This window comes from Pezoporus flaviventris, unplaced genomic scaffold (genome assembly GCF_033815535.1).
Source record: "Pezoporus flaviventris isolate CSIRO_AGI_PZ_B2104156 unplaced genomic scaffold, CSIRO_AGI_Pfla_v1 ptg000002l, whole genome shotgun sequence".
In the NCBI taxonomy this organism is placed as follows: domain Eukaryota; kingdom Metazoa; phylum Chordata; class Aves; order Psittaciformes; family Psittacidae; genus Pezoporus; species Pezoporus flaviventris.
The window spans coordinates 49,424,744-49,450,544 of record NW_026892550.1 but is presented as its reverse complement, the minus strand read 5'-3'; the positions used below and the strand labels follow the sequence as shown (position 1 = coordinate 49,450,544).

General features: G+C 42.0%; 1 long non-coding RNA gene across 1 annotated transcript; it reads left to right on the top strand.

Moving 5' to 3' along the window:
* The first annotated feature begins 319 nt into the window (after positions 1-319).
* LOC133275476 (uncharacterized) lies at positions 320-21,536 on the top strand. Its single transcript, XR_009745543.1, has 3 exons — positions 320-1,084; positions 12,925-13,041; positions 21,410-21,536. It is a non-coding gene; the product is annotated as an uncharacterized LOC133275476 (long non-coding RNA).
* Positions 21,537-25,801: the final 4,265 nt, after the last annotated feature.

The window sequence follows — 25,801 nt, the reverse complement described above, 5'->3', positions numbered from 1 at the left end:
AGAAGCTACTGCTCTGGGAGGCCTGTAGCCTTTGGCATTGGAGAACACATCTGTGATGGGAGATCCAAGCTATATGGATGCACAAGATACAGCTGGTGTTTATGGGACTGTGGTTTTCAGCTGAGAAATGCACCAGACCCAAGGTAGCTCTTTGCACTCTGCTTCACTGTTGGCAAAAAGATTCTTGGATCAAGCAAGGTTTGGATCTAAAGAAACCTGGTCTGACAAACCATAGCTACTTTTTAATTATGTCCTCCTTGTCCCAGCTTTCTAGAGGTTTTTGTCTTCTGTTTTATGGTAAAGTGTCAATGTTGCTGCACAGTAGGTGCACCTACCTTCGGATTTAAGTTGTTCTCATCTCATAATTACATCCCAGAGGAAATGCTAACCATACTAGAAACAAACACAAGAGAACAGTCACTCTTCCAGGTCTGCCATGCGCTCTGACAGAAAGAGGCCTCTGTGGGTGCTCAGTCACCCCAGAGCCCAAACTGTCCCTCTGATCTGATCACAGCTTCCAGCCCTCCTGCTTGAAGACACCTGACCATATTTCTGGCACACGTAACAAGCACAGGGGGAGACCGGTGCTTTACGCTGAGACTAGGTAGTTATGGTACACAGATAGATGAGCTGTTCAAATGCTCCCAGAGGTTTCCTGCAGATGTTTTGCTAATGTCTGACCTGCTGCCTGGGTTCAGACGGGAGGAAATGATTGCAAACGCAGGTGGTGGTTGCTGAATCAGCCTTCCTTGGATTTAGATCATGAGAGGAAATGTTCAGCTCTTCCAGCAGATCTATGCCCAGGTATCCTTCTGAAGTAGAGAAGCATTAATTGCTCAACTAGGGAGGTGTTAATTGGTATGTTGTTACAGCTGCAGCTGACTATTTCAGCCTGTAGTCAAACTGTCCCATGGTGCCTTCTGTCCCTAAGATGGCTTTTAGGGTCTATGCAGGTTGTTACAATACAGAAACCTTTTCCATGGCAAAAAAAATCCATCACAACTACCAGCAGGACAGAAAGTAAGTGAATGCACATTCAGGTTGGCTGATTTGGTTTGGCATGAGGCAGTTAGCCAGCCAGAAGGTAGGTGCACCATGGTGAAGTGAGCTGCACAGATGCTTTGTGAGTCTGTGCCATAACTAAGCTTTCTCAGCTATTTTTTAGCCTTGCTGTTTAAAGATTCTTACAGTAATGGGCTGTTATGAGGTTGAACACATGCATAGGGCTTGCTGCTCGGCCCCCCAGTCCCAGTGTCCTCTGGCTGCCAAGTAACCTGCAAGTTCTGCTTTTGGCATGTTTTCCTTTCCCCTCCAATGTGACTGGAAAGCTGTAATGAGCAGTGCATATCTGAAGTGTTCATTCTGGCCTAATGGTTTCTTAATCCTTAGCAGGCAGGGAGTGGGGGTGACATGCTGATATTACATGAGCAGCAGACAGCTCTGTCCTCAATACCTCAAGGTGCTCTAAATTAATACTGATAAAGCTGGCAGCCTATGTTAATCCTCAACTAAATGCATGAAAACTGATTAATAAAACAAAGCTTCAAGCTCCAGCATCTCCTGCATTCAGGTCACTGACCCTATTTTAAGAAACAGTTTTGTGCTTGTGCATGGTTCCTACTCCTGAGGTGGGGAGGCAGAAATGATAACCAGGGGAACGTACTGGTCTCTGGTGTGGCATGGCTAATCCCAAATTCTTGTCCCCTGTATTTGCCATTACATATCCTTTTTACTAAATCCTTTGCTCATGTCTTATTTAATGTTTCCTGATGTTTCGTACTAATGTTCTCATTATTTAGTAGTGACAAAAGAATATATTTTGTTTCCAGGAGAGCAAAAGCCTTATTTTCTAACTGTGTTTATCTCACTTAGGAGTTTAGTCTAAATGCACTGCTATTAAGACTGCATAAATTTAAGCCAGGAGTGGTTTATTGCATGCTTAAAGTGTATCTCTAATTCGTTTATACTAGTGATTTGGGCAGGAGGTAAAATGCATGTTACTTCTGGATACAATCCAAGGGCTTAGCTATATCTAGTTCAGCTGAAGCTAATGAAATATTTCAGTCCAAGGAGCAAGACCTCTGCTTTAAGGAGCTGCCCTCAATGTGAAGGCAATGGGAGTTCTTTCATTAATGCTTTCAGGGTGTCAGACTTGAGAGGCAGGGGTGGCAGCGTCTTGCTGCTGCTGCTGTGGTCTTACTCCCATAGAACAGTGAGGAAACAATAAATAGCTGTGGGTTTGCTGTATTGCAAGGCCAGCATGTTCATTACACACCCCTTAAGAACTACCCTCATGTTTGACTGCACTGTTGTGATTAAGCTGCAAAGAATTCTGGGATACCACCAGCCTCAGTGCTGGGATTTGCCTTTATCCTTTTAAAACGACTGCTGTTATTACCGTGTTTTTTTCCAGGACAAATTTGGTCAACAGATTGCAGGCTGCTGTCTCATCCCAAACAATTCGAGTTTGTAACCCATCAACATTGGCTGCCTCCATCCACCCCCTGGCTCTTGCCTGTGCCTCTCTCAGGATCAACTGAAGCTTCTGAGCAGATGTGGCACAAGGGACTCTCCAAGGGTTAAATGCAGGAATTTGCTGGCCAGAACTTTATCAGCTGAAGGCCAAGCCTGCCTTTATAAGCTGTTCCCTCAGCAGAGATGCTCTACTTTCTCCTGAAGGCATGCGTTATCCTTGAGCCACTCGAGCTTGGGAATTCACAGCCGTTTTCTTCAGCCTTCACAGGGAACTGTGAGCTGCAATTTGGATCCTCTGCAAAGTCCTCTGAGTACAAAGCCTCACACCAATGGCTAATGCTCACTGCTCGCTCCTGCTGCAGACTGAAGGGTACATTTGCAAGGCACAGAAAGCATTCATCTCCTATGCAGCTTATAGACACCACTTAGCATCCTGGGCTTTGACTTCCATGAGCATTCTTGCTTCAGTGCAAAACCTGTGACAGAAAATTGGATTTCACTGAAGTCTGAGGTGTTCAAAACACTCATTGCTTCTGTCTCACTTGAAAAACAGCTTTCTCTCAGCCCCAAGATATATTATTATCCTTCCCCTGTCACTTCCCCCAAGTTCAGCTACAATAGGAATAAAATTCAGTGGAAGTTGCAAGCACCAGATCATCTTTGTCAAAGATGGCAACAAATCATTATGGAGCAAGTTATATTTAATCAGAGTTTTTCAGAGACTCGCAGGCTGGCTTTTCTGCCCCTCTTCTCTCTCTAAAGTAAAATGAAGCTAATTTCAAAACTGGAGGAGTTTTTGCTTAATCTAGTTTTGGCAGGGCAGCCTGAGCTAAAGCAAAGCCGTGCTGGTCCTTTGATCAAACACAGGAAATTGAGAAACCCAAGGGGTCTGCAACGGAGCGAGGACATCTCCATCTGATGCTGCACAGAGCTTGTACCACAACCTCCTTGGGCGCTGGAGATTTCGCTTTGTGCTGCTGTTCATGGGGACCAGTGCGCAGCCACTTGAGAAAGCTGTGGTGCATCTTGCGTTGCTCTGTCAGAGGTAAAATCTAAATTAAGTTGGAGGAGGTGGTGGGTTTCTAGCCGAGGAGAGGAACATAACCAGCAAGGCTCTGTAGAAGGATTGTAGGACTTGCCAGACGCTTCTTTTTTAAACCTAGAAAATCTGAAAAGCAAATTAATGTGCTCTTTGAGTCATTCTGTGAAACCTGTAGCAAGCTGTGAAATTTTACTCAACGGCTAAACTTCTGTGTAAGTTGTTTGCCTTATTTTTTTCCCATAGAGAGAGGGTGGAAAAGAGAGTGCAGGAAGCTACGAACTGGGAAGGGCTAATGCTGAAAGAGGAAATCTCTGCCAGAGTTGCGTTTCAGTGGAAAATGATGAATTTTTCGTCATTTCAGTGATGCATTTCAGTGGAAAACGATGAAAAGTTTCAGTCCCAGAAAGTTTAAGGGGGTGGGGGCACATGACGCAGCAGTTTTGCATCGGGAAGCTATGTGGGCTGATGAGGGTAGTCATTCAGTACTAACACCTGGTACAAGGGGTACAATGACAAGGACATACAATTCTGTGTGTGTGCTGCATCCTCTGGGAAAACCAGGGCAGTGAAGAAAAAGAGGCTGTGGGTAGAGAAAAATTAACTGATTCATGAGTGGGTTTTCTCTGGTTTATGCTATTTTAGATCAAATCACCACTATAATATTTGGGCTATTTTATCAGATTAAAATTTCGCATGTCGTGATAAGACTTCTGCTAGCATGAGAAACCAGGGGCATGGCACTGAGTCCCGGTGAAGTATCTCCTGTGTTTTCTTGGGATACCAAAACGGGGACCAGAACTAACCCCTAATCCTTTGCTGGTTCCTTACATCCTCTGTGTCTTTACATCCTCCTTTGCTTTCAGGAAACCAGGCTTATCTGAGGCCACTCAAGGTAGAGCTCTCTCAACTGACAAGCTGCCCTCATTTTGTAATTTCTTTCCTTCCCCCAAATCCTTCTTCCACTTTAAATTCACTGCAGGACCAAAGAAACCTCATGTTCTTCACAAACACTTTGTGTGCTTGTTTTGGGGCTAGCACTGACAACAAGTCTGCATCTTCATATCTTCCCAGGGGGCCTGGATGCTATTGCAGGGGAATCTGTGTTACTCAGGCTCCAAAATACCCCAGCCCCAGACCTCCATGTCTTTTTAGGAAATAAAATTGTTTTCAGGGAAAAAAAAATACTCTTTGCTACTGAAGAGTAGCTCAGGGGAAATTTGTCCTCTCAGATCAGCATGCCAGATTGCATCTCACATTTGGGAGCAGCTCAAACACATGGGAGCAGGGTGGGGAACTCTTTTTCATGCAGCACACATGTAACCCTAAAATGCTGGTGTTAGCGTGGCAAGCCAGTAATTGAACCCTTGAAGTTTAAGCTGAGTAAGAATTCAGCAACCCTAGTGACTATTTGAAATGTTTGAGCTGGTCAGATTAATCTGGTATTTTAACCTCCGGACCCCCAAGTTCATGCATGGGTTTTCTAGTACTCGTTATGTCCTATACTGACTGAACACAGCAAATACACAAAGCCCAGCTATTTTGCTGTGTCAGAGCCACAGATATCTGAGATGAAGCAAGACTTGTTCCATATTTTTATGTAAGTAAAATCCAAATCTAGTTTAAAACAAAACAAAAACCAAAAAGAGCAAGAGCTGGAGAATGCCTCTCTTCTTTTTCTTTCTCTTGTTTGTCCTGTTATACTTGTTACTCTGCCTTCCTCCCTTCCTCCATGACATCCACAGGAGTCCAGCTCCTATCCCAGGAGCACAGCAAATCTTTCCTGGCATGATACAGAAACATAGTATCACAGAATTCTTTAAGCCAGATGAAACTGGTTCAGTTTTAAATAAGTCTGTGGAATAATGCTGCTCGGTTAACATAAAACTTTTTTACTATCAATAGCATTGTCCCTTTCTCGTACATCATTGTAGCATTTCTAGCTGTGCATGAGTCTCACCCTTACATATGGAAAAAAAGGAGTTCTTGTAGTAAAAAATGTATCCTATTCCACTTGCATCCTTCAACTTGCTCTAGTAAAAAGCATTAATGTCATAAACATTACATACTGTGGAGTTCAGCCACGTGAGTGGAGGTAATTTGGTTCAGCATACTGACAGCCGTGCTAGAGGGTGCTGAGAACCCAAGGGTTAAAGGATGCTTTTCTTCTGACACCTCTTCTGGAAGGGCCCTCATGTTACACAGGGGCTAGAAAGAAGAAGGGCTTCCCTCTGTAATTTCTCTACTCTAACCCTTTCCCAGGGGTGTGGGAAGAAAACATACCTACATTTTGGGCACCGCCAATGTAGTATGAAACTATTGATTGCCATTTGCCTCACATCAGGACTGTGAACCAGGGTGGCTAAAGGATAGTCATGCAGCTAGGTCTGCTGCCTTTCCTGTGAGAAAAATAGTGTTTGCTAGGATGGCAGTGGGGGTAGGGAATACCCTCAAGCCTTGCATCTAAATCACTTCAGACTTCAGCTTTAATCACTCCTCCAGGGGTCTAAGTAGGAAGTTAAAACAGCTGGAGCCACAGTTCCAGTGGTGTTCCTGAAGGTGATTAGTCTCTCATTTGCAGAATTTTTTAAAGTGCCTATGCATATCCTGTGATAATTCAAAAATGTAGCCATGGTGTCCATTACAGACAGAGGGAAACACACATCTTTTTCCAAAAGCCCAGCCGAGCCTGAAATCAGAGCAACCAGTGCAACAAGGTTTGCATTTGAGGGGAAAAAAAGGCATAATTATTGCAAGAAAATACTGCCTTGGTACCACTCTCTTCCGCTGGGAAACTCAGCATGTGAAAGGCCCTGGAGCCCCTCTTGTGCAGAGGAGCTGCTGCCATGCTGATGAGTTATGGCTTGTGGGGAAACAAGTCCAAGAAAGAAGTCTTCAAATGACCTTGAGTCTTGTGTTGAGAAAAACAAAAGCAGCCTCAGGTATTTTTGTGGAAAAAAAAAAAGGATGGAAATGCAGTTATAGAGAGGGTGGGAGCTGGGGGATACGAGAGCTATGAAATGCATTTATTTCAATCTTGTGAAGTACCACAGCATATCGAAGGACTTCACTGAGAATCAGGAGAGATGGATTTTGACACAAATGTGTCTTCTGAATCAGCTAGATGCACGTCTCCCTGCCAAGATTATTCATAGGTGAACTTTGAGAAGTGCTAGCCTCATCAAAATGAAAAACCAGATCACTTCTTGCCATCTGAGACAAGCTAAGCTCTGAAGGAATATATATTGTTAGGTGCAGGAATATGAACCTTGATGAGCATATAGGGCTGGGCAGACCTCTGGAGATCAGCTACTGATTTTCTTTTTTTCTGGTAGCCTAAGTAGCTCTGCAAGGAAAATATAATTTTGTGTTACAGAAATATAATAAATATCTCATTTCTTATTTCACACAGGCCTGAACTTTACCAGCTACTGCTGCAAAAAACCCTAGAGTGTTCATAACTGAAAATATAAATGGAGTATGAGGTGCCAAAATCCCTCAGCACACCCAGCTTTTCTTGCATGCAGTGCAGTTGGTTTATCTGGAGTAGAGGCAGAACGTCTCTTCTAGTACCACCAGGTTCCATCGTGCTGTTGTAAAGCTAAATTATCTCAAATGAACAAGCTACCTGGTTCCTAGCAGTGTCAGGCAACTTTCACCTTGTTATTTTTTCCCTTCCAGGTTTCCAAATCGGTGATTTCTGAGGTGTTACCCTCAGACATAAGTCACTGGTCAAAACGCTGTTGCACCGCTCAAGTGTTGCAGAGAGCTGTATTAGTGGTGCGAAAGAAGATGAGGGAGGAAATGGGGAGGTGGAGATCAAATCGGGAGCTTGAGCACCATCGACAACTACTCTGGCCTGGGGGGATTGCCACCTAGATAAAAGGAAAACGTGCTCTATCTTCACCTTTCTGTTATGTTGTGGTGTTGGCAAGATTTGTGTCTGTTTGTCTGCATTTACAGTGGTTTATGTTTCTGTGGAAGGATTATAATAGAGAAAAATGAGGAAATAGAGGACTTCCTTTTTGAACTTAGTCCTCAGATTAACAAATGAATATAACTGAAAATTATTTAGGTAGATTTTCAGTCTGCAAAATATCCCATTTTTCCCCACAAAAATGTTATGTAGCATCCCCTGAATATTTAAATTTGATTCAAAACCCACAAAACTGCTCTCTGATGTGGTGCAGAAGAAGGTTTTTAAGTTTCTTTGCTCTGATGCCGACATCCAGAGTGAACCCATAGGTAGCTAACATTTACACAAACAGTTGATCTTCTTGGCTAGCTGTTGCTCGTTGAGCAAGCCCTGACCTCCAGGCAAGGCTCTCCTGGCCCTCTAACACATGTCCTCCCAGTCAAGCCTGGACCTTAGGTCTGAAGCTTAGGAAAAACTTCAGGCTCTTTCACCAAATCTAAAGAATAGCTGTGTTAGTTTTGGTACCAGTGAACCTCTGTTTCTTTCAAAACCCCATCTAGGAGCAATACCCCATAGCTCCTGCCTCTGCTGATGCTCATGGTAAAAAGAAAAACATCTTTCTGTTGACATCAGCGAGGCAAGGAGTGGGCCCAGCTTCATTCACACCCACACGGTATGTTTAATTAGAAACTATTTTCCTCTAGGAGCAGGCATTTGAATTTCTTGAGATGTTGCAGAGAGCTTCCAGAAGGAGTTGCCGAGGGGTGGGGGTGTTTCAGGTAGGAGGAGGCAAATAACAGTTGGGAAAAAGAAATAAAAATTAGGGTTTTGGATCAGGGTGGTTTTGTAATGATCCACAGTCAGAGGCTGTTTGCATCCTCTTCATATTTTTCAGAGGAGTTTTCCATCCCTTCAGGGTAAATTTGACCATAATCCAGCTAAAGCTATTTTCTAACCAGAGTTAACATAGGGAGGATTGTGCTGTGTCAGGGAAGACATCACAGCCATAACATCTGCCTTGTGCTTGCTCTCCTGTAGATGTCCTCTCTAGCCTTCCGTGGACTTTTTCCATTGTGTGCTTTCAGTCCTGTTCCCAGGGAAATAGCTATTTATTAGTGTTGTAACAAGAAGGTTTGCACTCAACTTAATTAGCAGACTCTGTGTCCATAGCCTGCTTGCTGCTTGGCTGTCGGGATTTATGAAGGAACCATTAAGTGCTTGCCTTGTATGTGCAGTTAGATGGAATTACGACAGATTACAGCCCATATGTGACAATTTAATGGCAGTGGCAAAACACAGCTGAAGTCAGAAATTTCATGAGAGCTGTCCTAATTCATGCCCTAATGACATGTTTGTGTTTGTAAATACCCTTCTGGCTTGAATGATGTGCCCAACACAGAATCAGGGGCTGAAAGCCAGTCTTTATGACCAGGGAGGTCCTGTGCTTTAATAAAAAGCCCCACCTTATTGCAGCCAACAGTATCCAGTCTCTCCATATGTGGAGGCTGCTATTGAGATGACCCTTGAGACGAAGTCTTTTGAAAGCAGCTAGTAATTTTTTGAGAAGTGCGAACACAGAGTGAAGTGTTTCTTAGGCTGCTCCTTTCCTCTGAGACACATAAAGGAGAAATTGCGTTTGGCCTTCCAAAGAAACCATATATCCTGGCATGTCCATCGCAGGTGGTAGAGCACAGGAGGGATCAGGAGTGCTGACCAAGTGCAAGCGCCGCTCTTGTTTAAAGGTGCAAGAGGGACTTGCTGGGAGTTAATAACAGATTCAAGCCTTCCAATTAGGTTCTTCAGAGCAGATAATGACAGGCATGCATGTGGGCATAACCATCCCATGGAGAAGGCTGGGAAGTTTCAAGCATTTTCTGAAACCTGGTGATAGGTGTGGCAGGAAGAGCTGGTTTCCTGGTAGACTGGAGCTGCCCAGAGATGCTCTCTGATGGCAGCAGTGGAGAACCTGGGGGAATAATGAAGAGAGGGAGACATGCAGTGACTCTCTGAAACCTCCAGTGCCCACTGCTTTATTGGATTCTGGCGCAGTCCTTCCTTCTGCTGTTAAATTCATACTGATTACTTGATAGCTGACTAAAATTGAGTAAAGCTGTCACTACCAGTGGGGAAGATTAAGATATGCTGTACTACTCCCGCTTATTTTCCTTTCAATTTGGAGAATAATGCAGTGCCAAGGCACAGTGGTGCTATGCCTACACTACAGCCCCCTGCTTTGCTGTGGCTGTCCCTTGGCTCTGCTCAGAGGAGTGAAGAGGAGGAGAAATGAGTGGGGTGACACACAGAGTATCTCTGTCCCAGGGGACAGGATGTTCAAACAAGCTGCTGTAGGCAATGCACTGTGTGCAGCTCGTAAAGTGGAAAAATACAGCTTCAGACTCCAGGGTAGAGGTTACCTTAGGAAAGATAATGGTGTTATTTAGCCTCGGGACACCACCTGCGAGATATTCAATAAGACCAGTGCAGATCTGGGGGAACGGGATGTCACTGGGGATGTCTGGGAGAGCCACAGAGGATCTTCAGGAGTGTGAATATTTCAAGGGAAAGATGTTCACCTGAAGGCAAATAAAAAGTACAAAATCTTAATTTTGTAAAGAAGAGGCTGTGTAAGGGGCTGAGCTGGTACCATGTCACTCTACTGTCTGCAATCGGTTTAGCCCTCTTGTGCTTGATGTTATGGTTCTGATTATGAAAAAATGCTAATCTGTTACTGAATACTGAATACAGCTGAGTAGCAGTTGCTAGGCTCTCACAGTCCTGTCATTTGCTTTATTTGCTGTCATTGTAAATACTATTGGTTAGGAATTTCATGTCGAAATGTATTTCTTGCACGATCAAACTTTTAGGAAGGAAGAGTTTTGTTTTTCCGGAAAGGAAAATGTAAAGAAAATCTTTCATTTGCCATAGGGTTAGCACAGACTGAAATCTTTATGTTTGTAGCACAGAAACAAAATACTGTATTTTGAGTGAGTTCAACACTGACCTGTACCACCCCCAAAATGCTTTCTGAGTGATGCATGTTGTGTGCCCAATTTCCCTCTACTGCAGCCCCCGAACTGTGCTGTACCTGCTCATCTTGACAAAAAATGGTGCACATAGCAGGCTGGTTTAGGTGTATTCTGCAGTCCTCTGAGTGCCCTTGTTTTCTGGGGAGCCTAGGCAGCCTCCTGGTGAGAACTAACCTGCCATACGTTTCCTTATATGAAACCTTAAGCTGCACTGTAGGAAATACATGGTGCTAAAGAGTGCAGAGAAAATGGAAACCACAACTCGGGAAGGCTCTGTTAGGCCATGCAGAAATATGATTTCACTTTGAAGGTAGCCAAAGTGACATGTTTTGGTTTGCCTCAACATACACAACTGAAACATTTTGTTTCAGTCAAAATTAACGTGTTGGGAAAAATGTGTCTTTGTGTTAGAATTTGTATTTTAAAGTAATTTTGATCAAACATATGGAAATTCCCTTTTGCATAGGAATTCAGGTTTTTCTCAGGTGTGACTGTAATTATTGATGATTAGTTTGAGAGACTACGTTCTGACAATTGCTACTTTTCTGTATCAGTGCTAATTATAGTATGTTTTACAAATAGTAGCAAGCTCACTGTCAGGGAAATAATTTTTAAATGAGGAGAGATTGTTTAGTGCTATTTTCTGGCTGAGAACAGCAACCAGCATGAGAAATAACTGTGGTTTTCTGGCCTGCTCTAATGTTTTCTTCTGGTTTGACCCAGAACTGTCCCTTTCCTCCCAACAACTTATTAAACTGCATTTTTTTATTATGGTTTTGTATAGCTACTGCTTGGGAAAGGGCACTGTCCCTCCATCACAGGGCTTCTGGCACAAGGGGAAGCTCAGTGTGATTGCAGCTTTAACATGCGACCATACTGTAGTATGCATTTTGTCATAAGGAGGCTATTATAGATATTCTTTCATGATACAGTAAAAAATGTCCAGGTTTCAAACAAACTAAGAAGCAGTGTTAAGGTGATCTGCTCAAATTGTGGCTTGAATAATATTAATTTCCAAGATCACACTGCAAAGATCTACAGGCTCTTTTCATTTTTAGGAACCGTATAATAAAGGCTGTAGTAGCTCGTTTGCTGTAGGAGTGAGTTATGTGTCCCCTGCTGTGGCAGCCTGTGATTAGAGGGAGCTGGGTTTCCTCCTCACACAACCAAGACATCAGATAAAAAGCAGTGTTCCTCCTGTGGAGCGATCTGGTTACTTGCTGTGTAGTATGCTCATGACTAAGTAACCGCTCCTGCTGATGCTGCAGTCCCAGGGGCAACCCGAAATGAAACCCCAGCCAGCAATCAATGTGTGAATCAATGTAACTAATTTTCTTTTACTCTTTTTTATCTTTTTTTTTCTTTTGTGCAATGAAAACAAATAATTGGATGCCATGGACAGCTGCTTGATCCAAGGGCTATACCTTCTTCCCTCCCATAAAAATAGCAATGAGTGCTCCTCCTTTTATTTTTTTTTCTTCAAACAGTTATTGAGCAGCTCTGTGGGAAGCTCTGAAACCTTCATGCAGTGGTAGGGAATTTATTCTACTGGAAAACTTACTGTTTCTAAGGACTGGAAGTGTAACATTAAATATCACTAAAGCAGTGCTGTGATTTACCCATGACAATTGCAATAGTGAAGTTTTACCCTCCTGCTGATGAGCAAATTCATGTAGAGAAGATAAGGGATCTGTCTAGGGTGTCTCTGGTAGGGAGCAAAGCTCCAGGGGTAACCCTGCTTTCCCAGAAACAAGCGCAAATAGCAGTCTCTAAAGACATTAATAAACAATGAGAAATTCCTCATTCTGGTGAGATTTACTTGATTTTATTACTGATACTTATTGTGAAAACCTTGATTCAAAGGTTCACTGCTATTATGGGCAAGCAAAAAAGCATGAATGCTTCTAAACTGACTCAACATTTGACCAACCTGTCAGTTTCATAGGTCGTTATCAAGGGATTCTTAAACTAATTTATAGTCTTGGCTCCTTCAGTGCTTTGAGAACTGGAAAATTCACAAGTTCAAGTGTACTGCTGAAGTTGGCTTGCTGAGTTACTGAACTTTGAGGAGGATGGCAATGGGAGAGAGCACATTGTTTATCATCATCTCACTCAAGGAGTTATGAAGGGGGTTTTATAACAGAAGACAAAATTACAAGTAGGAGTTTAAAATTAGGCATGAAAATGCAGTCATCCTCAAATAGATTATAAAAATTCAAAATCCAGAGATAATAACCTGAGTGTAGGTTGGGCAGATTCTTCAATCTAAAGAAATTAACATTGTTAGACTGATGAGGGTCCTTCAAAGTAAAATTTCTGAAAAAGTAGGGATGGAGTAAGAAAGGAGGATGGCAGTAAAGCTCAGAGAAAAAGGCCATTTAAGCAGCATTTATGTTTGCATATCAGATGAGGAATAGAAGATTCATGAGATGGAAATGACTCCTTTTATATGATTTTTCCAAATTCAGAAAACATAGATGAACACAGTAATTGTTCCATGCAAGCAGCAGAGAACAGATGTCAGCCAACTGTCCCAGCTGAGGAACCCAACAGTGCTATTTCCAGACCCAGAAGGAAATGAGAAAGTAAGTCTGAGGAGTAATGGGAAACCTGTATCTGGTAGTTAATTCTTTGAAATATTGCTCAGAAGTTTAGTTTTCCATAGATCAGTATCCCAGACATGAGAATTTCCAATCTATTTTGATTTCAGTGGCAGTGAGTTAGTCGACTGCAGGGATTTTGAAAATCTTCCGTCTGACAGAAGGCAGGACTAATGATCATTGTATTCATACAGGATGGGGATAATTGTAAGTGAAAATGGGAGTATCTTGTGTCTTGGGTGAATGTCCTTCCAACTGAAAACTACCAGCTCTGTGGTGTACCTCTTCCTTTCTTGAATTTCGTGTAATTTCTGTTCTTGACCTCAGCAATGCTGCCCGTGAGAGTTTCATGAAAACCAACACGTTGCTGCAAAAAGGGTTGGGTTTGAATTTTCATACTTCTCTGATGAAAAAAAGTAGTTAGAAAATTCTCAAACCAGCTCTCATTTCAAATGTTAATGTCATTTTTCTGTAGAGAAAAAGCTTTTTGGAAGAAGGATTACATTTTTGTTTTACCAATGCCCTTCAAATGTGCATTTCCAGAGACAGACCACTTCAAATGAAAATGCTTATTAGGAGCCATCAAAAGCTTTATCAGAGATTTTATTGGGCTGCCTTGATTCAGAGATATGTGGCAAGTGCTGGTAGTGCTACACCGAAATTCAGACCTCAGCATAGCTGGACTTTAAGTTTAAAACCTTAACCGCACATTTGAAACTAAGAAATAGAAGGCCTTGAGGACAAACCTCAACTATTTTTCTAGACATAGAGAAGGCAAGGAAATGAGCAACCCTGTACACTATCCTAACTCATACCCTAACGTACTGTTTGTATCTGGCACCAGATGAAAGAGGATGCTTGCAGATGAGTTGCAAATATCAGGGTTACTGTGGGTAAATTCTCATGAGAGTTGTGAGCACAGTTTCAAGCCATCACTGCTTGTTGATCCATGTTTAGCAGGGTCAAAGGGAAAGCGTGCATTGCGAGATTCGGACATGTGGATGAGACAGGGAAAACAGGAGAGTCTCTTCACTGGTTCTCCAGCTTTCTCTTGCTCCTTGCTAGCTTTCAGCAAACTCATTTGGCTCAAGTGCTCTTAATTTGAAAGCTTAAGCCTATAGACTGCTAGAAAGTAGTTCTTGTTATGAAATATCTTTTATCCTAGCAGAAAACACTCAAGCTGATAATGAAAACAAACCTGAGAATGTTGACCATATGGACATCCTGCAAGAACTTTGGTATGCAAGCCCTGTCACTCAGCTCTGTAATGATTGTGAACTACTGAGGAGAAAGGTGAGCACAAAAAAAGGACGTTATTAAAGACAGCAGCAAAAATTGTTCTATAAAGCTATCACAAGTGGAAACCTGTGTTACCTTCTCACTGGGTTCTGCAGCACTAGGCAGATGAGAGAGCAAAGGAAGTGCATCTCCATACAGTACATGGAAAGCCCACCACGACTTTTGGCGGATCTTGACGTTTTGTTTTAAAAAACAAAACAAAAAGACCCTCACACAACAAGCAACACATTAACTTGGTGTCTTGTAATTCAGGGCACATTTAGACAACAGCCCTAGCAGTTTCCCAGATTCAAAGTACCGTAGTTGTTCATTATGGGGAGTGCTTGGCGCATGGACACTGCTGCAGGTGCACACTCAGGTATGAAGGTGCTAGTTACATTAAGAACACCTTGAGGAGAAATGGAAAGAAGTTGTTGGGATCAGCACAGGTCTGTGGGTAAATGATGAAGTTCTGAATGAAAAAACACAGTGTTTTAGTTGTTTTTCCTCTTTCTGTTCCATCCTCAGCCTTGAAGATGTCTTTAATAATGGTGTCTCAGTATAACAGACAGTGAGTAGGGGTTAATGGGCTTGGTGTTTTAGAACTGCAACATGGAGATTGGAAATCTAAACATTAGTCAATATTAAAGGATAAATTGAAGACTTTTTAATTGCTTTGGGTTAAGATGTGTATCAGTCACCAGGGGACACTACTAGTTGTTTAAACTTAATTTTTACGTGGAGGCGGAAGTACAGACTGGATGGAGAGTGGAATAGATTAAAAAATATTTAGATAAGATGGATGTACTCTAGTCAGCAGGGTCTGATGGAATTCACCCCAGAGTACTTAAGGCACTGGCTGAAGCAATCACTAAGCCATTAGTGATTATCTTTAAGAACTCACAGAGGAGAGAGGAGGTCCCTGCAGACAAGAGAAGGGCAAACACAGTATATTATATTTTAAAGAGGGGAAGAGAAGGACCCAGGGAATTGCAGACCTGTCGATCTAACTTAGGTCCTTAAAAGATTCAGGAACAAATCATTAAACAATCAATTTGCAAGTAGCCAGCTGATATGGTGAAGAGGGCTGGGGGGGAGTGGGGGGGGAAGGGAGGAGGAAGAGAAAAGAAAAACATAGGCTTGTCAAGAACAGTTGATGTCAAATCAATCTAATTTCCTTCTTTGTCACTGTAGCATGTCTAGCGAATAAAGAGAAAGCAGCAAATGCAATAGTGCTTGATTTTTAGTAACACTTTTTGACATATATGACAGGCTAAAGAATATGCTATAGATATAATTACGATGGGGTAGGTGCGTAGCCTGTTGAAAAATAGCTCTGCAGCAATAGCTAGTGCTGGATCACTGTCAGGGAGGGTATTTCGAGTAGGTCATACAAGACGGTTTGTCTTGTACCCGGTTCTATTAAGTAGTTTTTATTGACAACTGAACAACAAGCAAACAAATCCAGCCTGTGGATGATACAATTAGGAGGTGCTGTGAGTCCTAGAAGGTCAGGATCTGAATTTGAAACAATCTTCACAGCCTGGAGAAATGACTCCCAAATGTTTAAATGAAATTCCATCAGGAACAGTCCAAAGTACTGTGCCTGGAAAAGAGAGACATAGACACTTTGGAGGTGGGGGGAGAAGGTGAGGTGGAATAACCAGGCAGCAGCATGTTTGTGAAAGATTTGAATATTGCAGGGAACAATGAATTCAATGTCCTGGATTATAAGAACAAGAGCATCATCCTTGAGGCACTGCCCACAGTTATTTTCCTTTCTTGGCTTCACCTGTGGTACCACATGCAGTGTGCCAGAGTGCCACCTTTTCCTGCAGGTGAAGACAAAGTGGAGAAAATCCAGAGAAAAGTCAGAACGTAGGGCACCAGAAAGCACAAACTGTGAGGAGATGCTGAGAGAATTGGGTTTGTTTCAGAAAAGCAAATGCTAAGAGAGTAACATGGCAGCAGATGTCCAGTTTAGAGGTGAGGGCTGTGAATGATACAGTGAGCAGTTGTTCTCTTTGGTTGTGGAGAGGATAACAAGCAGAAATTATCTTGATTCAACACTTAATGTCAGGGTGCGAAGAGCTGGCACAGTCATGCAAGGAGGCTCCTTGCTGTTTGGTTTTGAGTTTCTTAGTTTGTTTTCTTCCCCTTAAGACAAGTCAGACAGTGCCTGTTGGGAACCTCTGGCTCCATGTCAGTGTGGGAACTCATGCCATGAGTTTCTCACAGCCACACATTTCTACTTAGGGATAAAAAGAAATAATGTAAAAATGTCCTTATTGCTCGAGTTTCCATTTTAATGTTGCTTTGACAATATGCCAGAAATTGTTTGATTTGATGGTCTTGCATTGCTCACCATGAAAATGTCAACATTTATTCTCTGTTACCATTCTCTGTATTGAAGATACTGCAGTATTTTAGTTCATAATAAGCCAGCTGGTCCATTACACATGCTCTCTTTATGAACATCAATTACTGCCTGCTTTAGACTCTCCTTCTTTCTCCATGGCAGCATCACTCCAAACCTTATTTTGTGGAAGATAAGAGACAAAACAGGCTTATATAAATATTAATTGAGAATGTTGTGAAAGAGATTATCTGAGAATCTGTCCCTGGGAGAGAGCAGCAGAGCAGACTGTTGCATTAAAAACATCTTAATGCAGCTTTCCAGCAGAACACAGACACCCCTTAAATAGTCTGCATAATCAGATCCGGACATGGGCAAAAACCCAAGGCTTTCTTGTTGTGTTGCGCTCAAGGGTACAGCTCCTGATTTCAGTAGCTGGGGTTCTGCTAGACCCTGCTAGCATCTCCCCAAAATCAACAGCCGCTATGGGCCCCAGACCCTACAATCCAGACATGTTGTGCCAATAGTGTTACCCTGCTGCCTTTTTAGGGGCATGTGGCTTAACCTACTGCTTGGTGACTGTTTTTCCTACCGCCACCACCTATTGCAACCCAGCCTGTCCCTTCCTTAAATCATACATAGGCTACCCCATCGCTGCAAGAAGTCATTGGTTCCAGGGTGTGTTAGCAATAATCCCACAGTTAATGTCAGCTGGTTTGTTAGAGAACTGAGCACCCTCAGCTTTGCTTTCAGCTATTAATTAACTAACCAGTCATTAACTACTGCTAACAATTGATTTACAGGGAATTATTGCTTAAATAGCAGGAGGTATTTAAGAGGAAAATAAATTAAAACAAAGAACTGCTGGATCCTTGGGCACAAAAAAGGACTCCTTGTAATATAGAGCATAGCTGCTACAGCACTGTAATTACAGAGTGATAAACAGTCATTGGAAAGTACGTTCCTTTCTAGAGACAATGACATTATGTCTCCTGGAAAGAGCCCCTTTGTCTGCACTAATTGAATGATCTGAAATGAATGATGTTATCAGAAACCTAACCAAGGCAACTAATGTTATATTTATGGGTTATCAAAAACGTTTAATCACAGCTGCGGTCTCTTCAAGATGTGTCATGGACACTGCAGCATCCAAAAATATGATTGAGGGTCGGCACGGCACATTGTCTTAATTATAAAGGAGAATTACAAGTTCTTCCACTGATTCTGCCTCCTTCCAAAGTGGCAGAACAAATGAGACCTATTAACCTAAGTGCAAGCGAACACCGCCTCCTAATGACACTTTTTCCTCTTTGTGGACAGAAAGTGAATGAGTGGTTGCATACTTTTTTCCCCAGGAAATAGTGACCTAAATCAATTTACAGAGCCTGCGACACGTGAAACCCCACTCACGGCCACTCCTGTTGAATCTGCCCAGGTTTATGCCAACACGGTCAACATCTAGATTGATTAAGCGGGCGTTGCTGAGCAGGTCAAGGTGTATTTGCCCTTTCCTGGCCAAATTAAGCCGTGTTTCACTGCCCTCTCCTGGAGCCAATGGCTGCCTGCTCTGCTGCCGTTTAGGCCCTTTTGGTACCCCAGCACTAGCAAAAATGCATTTGATATGAGAGAACAGGGAGAGAACTGCTGCTTTTTCAGACCTGAGGCTGTTGATTTCTCTTGCTGAGAGGCTCTGCATGAGATGGCCAGAGAACAGATGGGAAGGTATCGCTTTAAAAATAGATCCTGTGCTTCAGCTTCTGAGATAGTTTACTTTCATTAGATATATGTCAGTTTTCCTCCCCACCTGCATTTTTGGGAGTTGTTTTCTTGTAAACACGCTGGCAAAAGTATGACCCAGCTCAGGTGGAGAGCAGTGCCCATGGGAGAGTAGGGGGGAGAGAGCTCAGGTATAACTGCTGGAGGGGTTTTGCTTGAGGGCAATAAGGATGCTCAAGTAGACATTAGCTGAGGACAACACCTTACTTGCTCCAGAAAGAAATGTCACAGCTTTGGTCACTTTGAAAAAGGTAATTGGCAAAGCCCTGAACAAAGTCCTGCTCTTCTGCCTCCTCCCAGCAGCTGTGTCCTAAGCTTTGCCTCTCTCCTTTTCACTTATCTGGATAAACTGAGCTGTGGGGACCTGGAAAACCCCTAGTTTCGAACTTTCAATCAAAATCTTGGGGTTTGTATCCAAGGCTCACAAATGCTGCAAAAAGAATTTCCTCAGTCCTGCAATGAATAGCAGATATTTCCGAATAAAACTTTAAACTCCCAAGCTTTCTCTTGTCTGGCTTCAGCTGGTTTGGTAAAGAGGTATGAGTTTTGGGTTTAGCTTCCTTACAGATACCCTGGAGAGAAGAATTCATAGTAACCTCTTGATTTAGCTTCCCTCTCCTTTCATTCGATTACAGCTACAAGAATAATTAACTTTTTGATTATCTGTAAAATAAACAACTGCATATAAAGGGCTGCAGAGTACCATAAAAATTGATCAGGAAGTAAGGATTGGGATATTTTGCGTTTCTTCACCTTACCATTCCTGCATGGCTGGACCTCATATGTTTCTGTACCAGGAGGTGGCGCTGGTAATCACAGGGATCTGCAGCAGATCTGAACTGAAAACTGGTTGGTAAAACCTCTTTGTTGATATGAAGCATAACTGCAGCTGTGTGAGCCTTCACAACAGTCTGCGTGTCTGTTTTGGCTTTATTTAACCTGCAGAAGAATGGCAGACAGCCTGTCTCTACCCAAAATTCTCAATTATATCTCAAAAAGGAAGTGCAGAAGTCTCATGAATGGTCATAGGATGTCAAAAAATGAGCTGCTAGCAAGGAGAGTATCAGTAGTGTGGTTCCCTAATGCATTTATAGTATTTCAGAACATCATAAAACTGTTATCAAGTGAGAAGTACATAAGCTTCTCAAAATACGCCTGAGAAAGTTCTGGTGCTCCTGGTGGAGGTAGAAGTAAGTAATACTGGCATGGTTTTTGGACTGAGAAATCTTTTGTGATGGTTGTGGAGCTAGAGAAAAAAGTAGCCTAAATGCCTTCAGGCACTGCAGTGCTTGACTTTTAGGTCCCAGAGAGAGAAACAAACATGCCTACGACAGGGCATCTCATGGGGAATCGGTATACATCAGAGTAGGGAATCTTATTTGAGGTGTTTCACAGAGTTTAGTCCACAGACTGTTGGTACTCTGTAAGATATCAGAAGGTATCCTGTCTAAGAACTGCAGAATTATCCTTAAACATTAATGCAAGGAAAGAAGGAAAAGTGGAGAATAAAAGTAAGTGAACACTCAGATGTCAGCCTGCCTGACTTTTGGTTCTGATGCAGAATATTACAGTAACATTACAGAGGGTAATCCTTGGGAAAAACAATTGTTTGAGGCTTTGTTTAAAGATCTGGAATCATTCTTGTTTCCAGGGTGTCCTCTCAGGGCTGTGAGGAAGGCCAGCAGCTGCCTGTCTCTCCTGAGGACAGGGCTTTTTGCCCCTCTGTCTTTCAGAGCACAGAGGGCTAGAGTCTCGTCTTGAGAAAACATGAAGGGTGATTGTGGTAACTCTTACTTGAAGGCATTTTGGAGATACTGGGAGTAAGTTGTTCAGATCTTCTGGTGGTCTAAGAAATTTTTAAGCCACATTTCTGATCTCCAAAGAGAGCTTTGTAATTGCCAAGATGTAAGAGCATGAAAAGGGATGTCTTCCCTGAAGCTCACTCCAGAGCTTCCTGAATTTGTTTCTTAAGCCTGATGGAGGCATAAGAATTAGGTGCCAAAATGCAGCAGCTGTGCACATATCCAGATGTGGACTTTTTCTGCACAAAAGCTGCTTCCAGTGCTTTGCTCAGCTCAGGCAGAGTTAGCTGGGAATCTCAAGCATAGCCCTATTTAGGCTTACCCTGGCATGCCTGAGGAGTAAGATGTAGCAAGAAAACTAAATAAATTGCAATCTATTGGAGGACTCAGTATTTTTAGACAGTTGATGTGACCACTTTTGGTGGGATATAAAGCCCAGTCACTCATATTAGACACAGCCTATCCAACTCGAGGTGCAAACTGCCTCAAGATGGGAAGCAAGCAGATTCTCAGTTTTTCTATTTTAGCTCTGTGTGTATGAAGAGCTGATAAAACTAATAAAGCAATGACTGATTTAGTTTGTCTAGTGGTGGTTGTCTATGGTTGTATCATCAGCTCCTCTCAAAACAGTTACCATAGTAATGAAAAACATCTGTAACAATTTAGAGGTTCTTAAGGACAACAAATGCATAACTTAGTCCAAGAAAGAGGTGATTAGGAAAAGGTCATGCTGGATTTACTTCTCTGGAAGCACTATCTCTCCATGCACTTAAGCAGAGGTCCTATTCACCTGAACACCTGATCTTTGTTCTTGTATCCGCATCTCCCAAATTCAACAGGATTGCCTATTTAACACATTTGCTTCCTTCTTTAACTAGGCTTTGACAAACTCCAAAGAAAATGTCTTGCCTTGTCAGAACAGTTTGCTTTTTATGCAGTAGGAACTGACCCGCTATTTATTTAATGTCATCTTTTTTCTCACATCTAATCAATAGGAATTGATCAGTATTGTTATTTATTCAGCTCAATGAAGTATTGCATGTTTCAAACAATCGTATAGCTGATGAGGTAGGTATAACAATTGCTCTGTTGTTTTTTCTCTGTTGTTATCTAATTAATGCATTTTTTTCTCTAATTACAGCTTTACTTTGGAATTATAAATTCAAGGGACTTGATATAGAGAGAATGATTACATGCTATGATGTTGAACAAAAATATTAGAAAGCTGTTAAAACCCATGCCAGAGCATTAGAAGCAGCATTTGAAGTGAGCTTATTTTATGTTCAATCTGGTCAAATAAGGTTTTCTGTTGGAGAAATTAGGTCAAGCTATAGTAGAAAAATACTCTGAATAGAGCCTATCAGCAGTTTTAAGATCATGTTAAGCTTGTGGGTTCCAGGTACTCAAATGAACTTTGTGTGAGGTGTTGCCTGAAGTCACGGATAATTCATGTGGTCATTACCTTACACTATCCTTTCTCCCATTTTGATATTTAAAACACAAAAAGCATTTATTCATCCTCTCAATTTTTTTTTAGAGGCTTGTTGTGTGTTTAAATCCCTGTTTCAAAGTCAGCATAAATATTTCAAGGTTTGAGGGCCCGCAGTGAAGCCCAGGAGCAGGAAAGCTCTGCGGTGAGGGCTGTGAGCAGCTCTGAAAATGCCTGCAAAGGTTTTCCTCACTCAAAGCTGTGTGAAATATTTGATGGGAGGAGAGAAGGCTGACATTTGGATTAAGAATTGTTGAGCACTAAGTGTTTTTGAGACTGAAGATCTGGCAGCAAATAAGGTGAACCAAAGTGCAGCTTATCTATTTGGCTGGGTTTCCAGGGCTAACAAGTCCCTTGTCCAGGAAGCACACTGATTGCCGAGGGAGGAATGGGGCTGGGAAAATATTTTTGTACTGAGGATGCTTTCACAGGTGCTCTTCCCTTTTGCTGATTATTCCCAAACAGCTTTTTTCTTCATCTGTTTGCAAGGCTCACCTGCATCTCAGTGCCAGCAGTTTGCTCTTGAAGGGCCACTTTTTGATGAAATACTGGAGCAGGGGCTTCACAATAGCCTTGAGATTGGCCCATAGCTATCTGGCCTTCTTATCCAATATCTCTCACCAAGAGTTAATTTTGTTTCACCTACAGGATAATTTTGTTCAAGCTGATTTTATCCAGTGGAACAGTTAAGGTATTGACAAATAGTAAAGAATAACAACAGAACACCAACTGAAAGAGTAAAGCTTTCCCTCAGATGATTTTATTTGAAACATCTGAAATAATTTCTGCATAAATGGAACTCCTCTATGAAAAACAATTTTTTTTTTTAAAGAAGAAAGAAGTGTAACAGGATGTGAGAAGGAGTTTGCATTTTGAATCCATGCTGGACAAAGCTGAGCATAGATGTAAAATACTGCAAATTCTCTATAGAAAAGTGTTCTGTGATTTCCTAGGGATGGGATGAAAGACAGAGTGAAATCTGGCTAAAGAGGGTTTAATAAACTCCAAAATACTCATAGGATTATTTTTTTTTTCAATTATCTTATGGTGTTCGGCTTAACTTCTGTATGCAGGAAATACCACTCTTGGGAATGATATTTCGATTTCTATTCAAATATCTATGATATTTGACTTCTATTTCCACAAGGGCTGGGCAGGTTCACCATGTGACCAATACTGTCACACCAGATCAATTAGGTATTTTAGCTTAAACAGCCCCAGGACCAGTGAAGGAATAAGGAGGAACATCCCCCCACACTTTGGCCTATATCGGAAACCTGCTTCCATGTAGAGAGGAATGATTCCTTTGAGAGTTAACACTTGCTGTTAAATACACAGAGGTGAAGGAGACCTTTCAAATATACGATGTTCACAAATTTGTGCACATTCTTTCCCCAAGATTAAGATCTTTTGGCCTTGGGTGCAGGAAGTTTCTCCTGTCACCTAATGAGCAAGCTTTAAATGCAATCATGCTCCAAGAATTAAAAAAAAAAAAGGGGGGGGGAACCCCAGTATGCAAGCCATGGGGTCCTGATTCAGGACCAGACCCAGCTACCTGTACTCGTGCTTGCTTAAAGTGACTTTGCTCTGCTATGAGACACTAGTCTGGGTGTTCGGATGGCCCCAGTGAAGCTTGAAAGGCATTGTTTTGAAGTGCTGCTGGCTTTTCCTACAGTTCATCACAGATCTTGTTAGGAAATGAAGGAGAGGAAACTGGGCAACTGTGCTTCTCAGCCATGAGGAAATGCACAATGAGGGTGGTGAAGCCAGAAGCTGCAAGACAATAGGAACAGGCTGGGGCTATTTTTGTTAGATGTGAAAAATCAATTGAACGTGTGAGCCTTATCGTGTTCCCTCCCCACCTTCTCCCCCCCTTTCTTTAACACTGGAAATTTTCCCAAAGAGAAAACAGCTTTCATTTTCTCTTAGCAAAGTTGATTACCATAATAATTTTCTCTTTCATCTCAGAGCAGGTTTCTTTTGGAAGTCTTTGATGGCTTCCTCTGAGCACAGTTATTTTCTTGCTGTGACTGAGTGACTTGCAGCTGGGTCATACTCGGCATTTTGAAACCTGGAGCAGCATTTGCTGGTATTTATGAATAGGTAAGGGTCCCCTCACCTCTCGCTTGCTGGATGTGGAGGTTGGAAACATCTCTCCCAGAGTTATTTTCAGGGCAGAAATCTGAATTTGAACTGGGCATAGCTTTTACAGACAGAAAATAAACAACAAACTTTCATATCCTATCAGATGTAATGAGGAGAAATACATAATTAAGATGGTAATCAGCGCTCTGATAGCTGAATTCCCCCTTATCTTTATGACTGTCTTCTCAGAACAGTCCTTTTAAATGTCACAGCAATATTAGCTCCAAATCACAAATGGAAAAATTGAGGGACATAAGCACATGATTTATGCTGTCAAGTAAGCCTGAAAGAAAAAACATTTTGCTCTTTAAACAGAATTACATTTTCCTGTATGTTCAGACATGTGTATTACTCCCCTGATACAGTTGTCTTATTTACATTGTTTCAATGTTCTGTGTGCCAATAGCAGATATACTACCCTAGATTCTCATACTTCATAACTGTGAAAGGAATATATATTTGTAAATGAGCTTTTCTAACATCTTGTGATATTTCAAGCATGCACTGAAGCAGCACTTCAGGTTTGCTATTAATATTTTTTTTATTTTCAGTTCTTCCATGTGTAAGTCTCTCTCCCTTTATTAAGCATCCTATTAGTCACATAAGATCGATACTGCACTTCTACCCATTATCTTAATGTCACTGAGATCTGGCTAGGACTTCATACCACAATTCTTGCTACTACTTAATTTCATTATAATGACATGTTTACATTGGTAACAGTTCAATCAAAATTGGATGTGTTTATAACACTTACTGCAGTTTAGATTAACAGCTTACTTCTACTTTACTACAAGGAAACCACTAAATTGACTGTAATTCCTGATCAATATAGCTATAATTCTTAGCATTTAAATAAGTTTTTAAGCACTCTTGCCTGTGCTGCTAAAGGTGACATGGCTGTCCCATCTTACCCATTTGGGTGAGTCCAGCTACGTACTCATTACGCTGTCCAACTATGCTTCTCTGTTCCAATTTGTCTCTACCAGTTCACCATCATTTTCTCAAGATCCAGCAGTCTCACTGGGAGCAGCTGTGGCTCAAACTCAGCTCAGTGCTGAAAACAAAGAACACAGTTTTCTCAGAGCGGCAAAGTCAATGCTCTGACCTCCCCAGTCACTATCAGAGAAACCTCAAACAGTGCTTGTGACCAGAGTCCACAGTTTAGGAATTTATCCTCTGTTTTGGGCTGGCCTACAACACAACGACACAACTTGCAAGCATTGTAATATCATGGTCTGCACACGGAATTACTATTTTTGTCAGTGTTTTGGTTATATTTCAGCTGAGGACCCAAGTGTGTTTCTAAGCATGCCTCAGGCACACCCTGCTCCCATACCAGAGGGCACCAGTCCCTACCTAACACCCCTCCACCTCTTTCTCCTCTTGTGGAAAGGAAACCCAGCTGCAGGAGACCAGACCTTGCCTGCTTGAGCAAAACTCTGGATAGACAAACACTGATGCATTGTTCAGATGTAATATGGCATCCTGATGTAGACTGTTGTTTTGTAGTCTAGGCAAAAGTTCTCATTGAAAATAGATGTGTAATTCCTATGGCTGCTGAGCTCCATAGTGATGGGAGCTTTAAAGGAGGCTTTGGGGAAGACCCTGACAGAGGTATATTTTTATTGGATGTAGCAAAAGTAGACAAAACTGCTAAACACTGGAGAAAAAGAGCTTTCAGGCAGGTAACCCACATCTAAGAGCTATAGCACTATGCTTATTATTTGCTCGCTCTTTTTTATCCCATAACTGACTCTGAACAGAATAAAATGAGATTTGGAAAAGCCTTTTAACAACCTATATACTTCCGTAACCTGGTTTCCCAGGTTTCCTACAAAAAAAAAGGAGCTCCAAAACCTCTTCCCTGAAACAGCTGGAACTGAACTTACTTCTCGG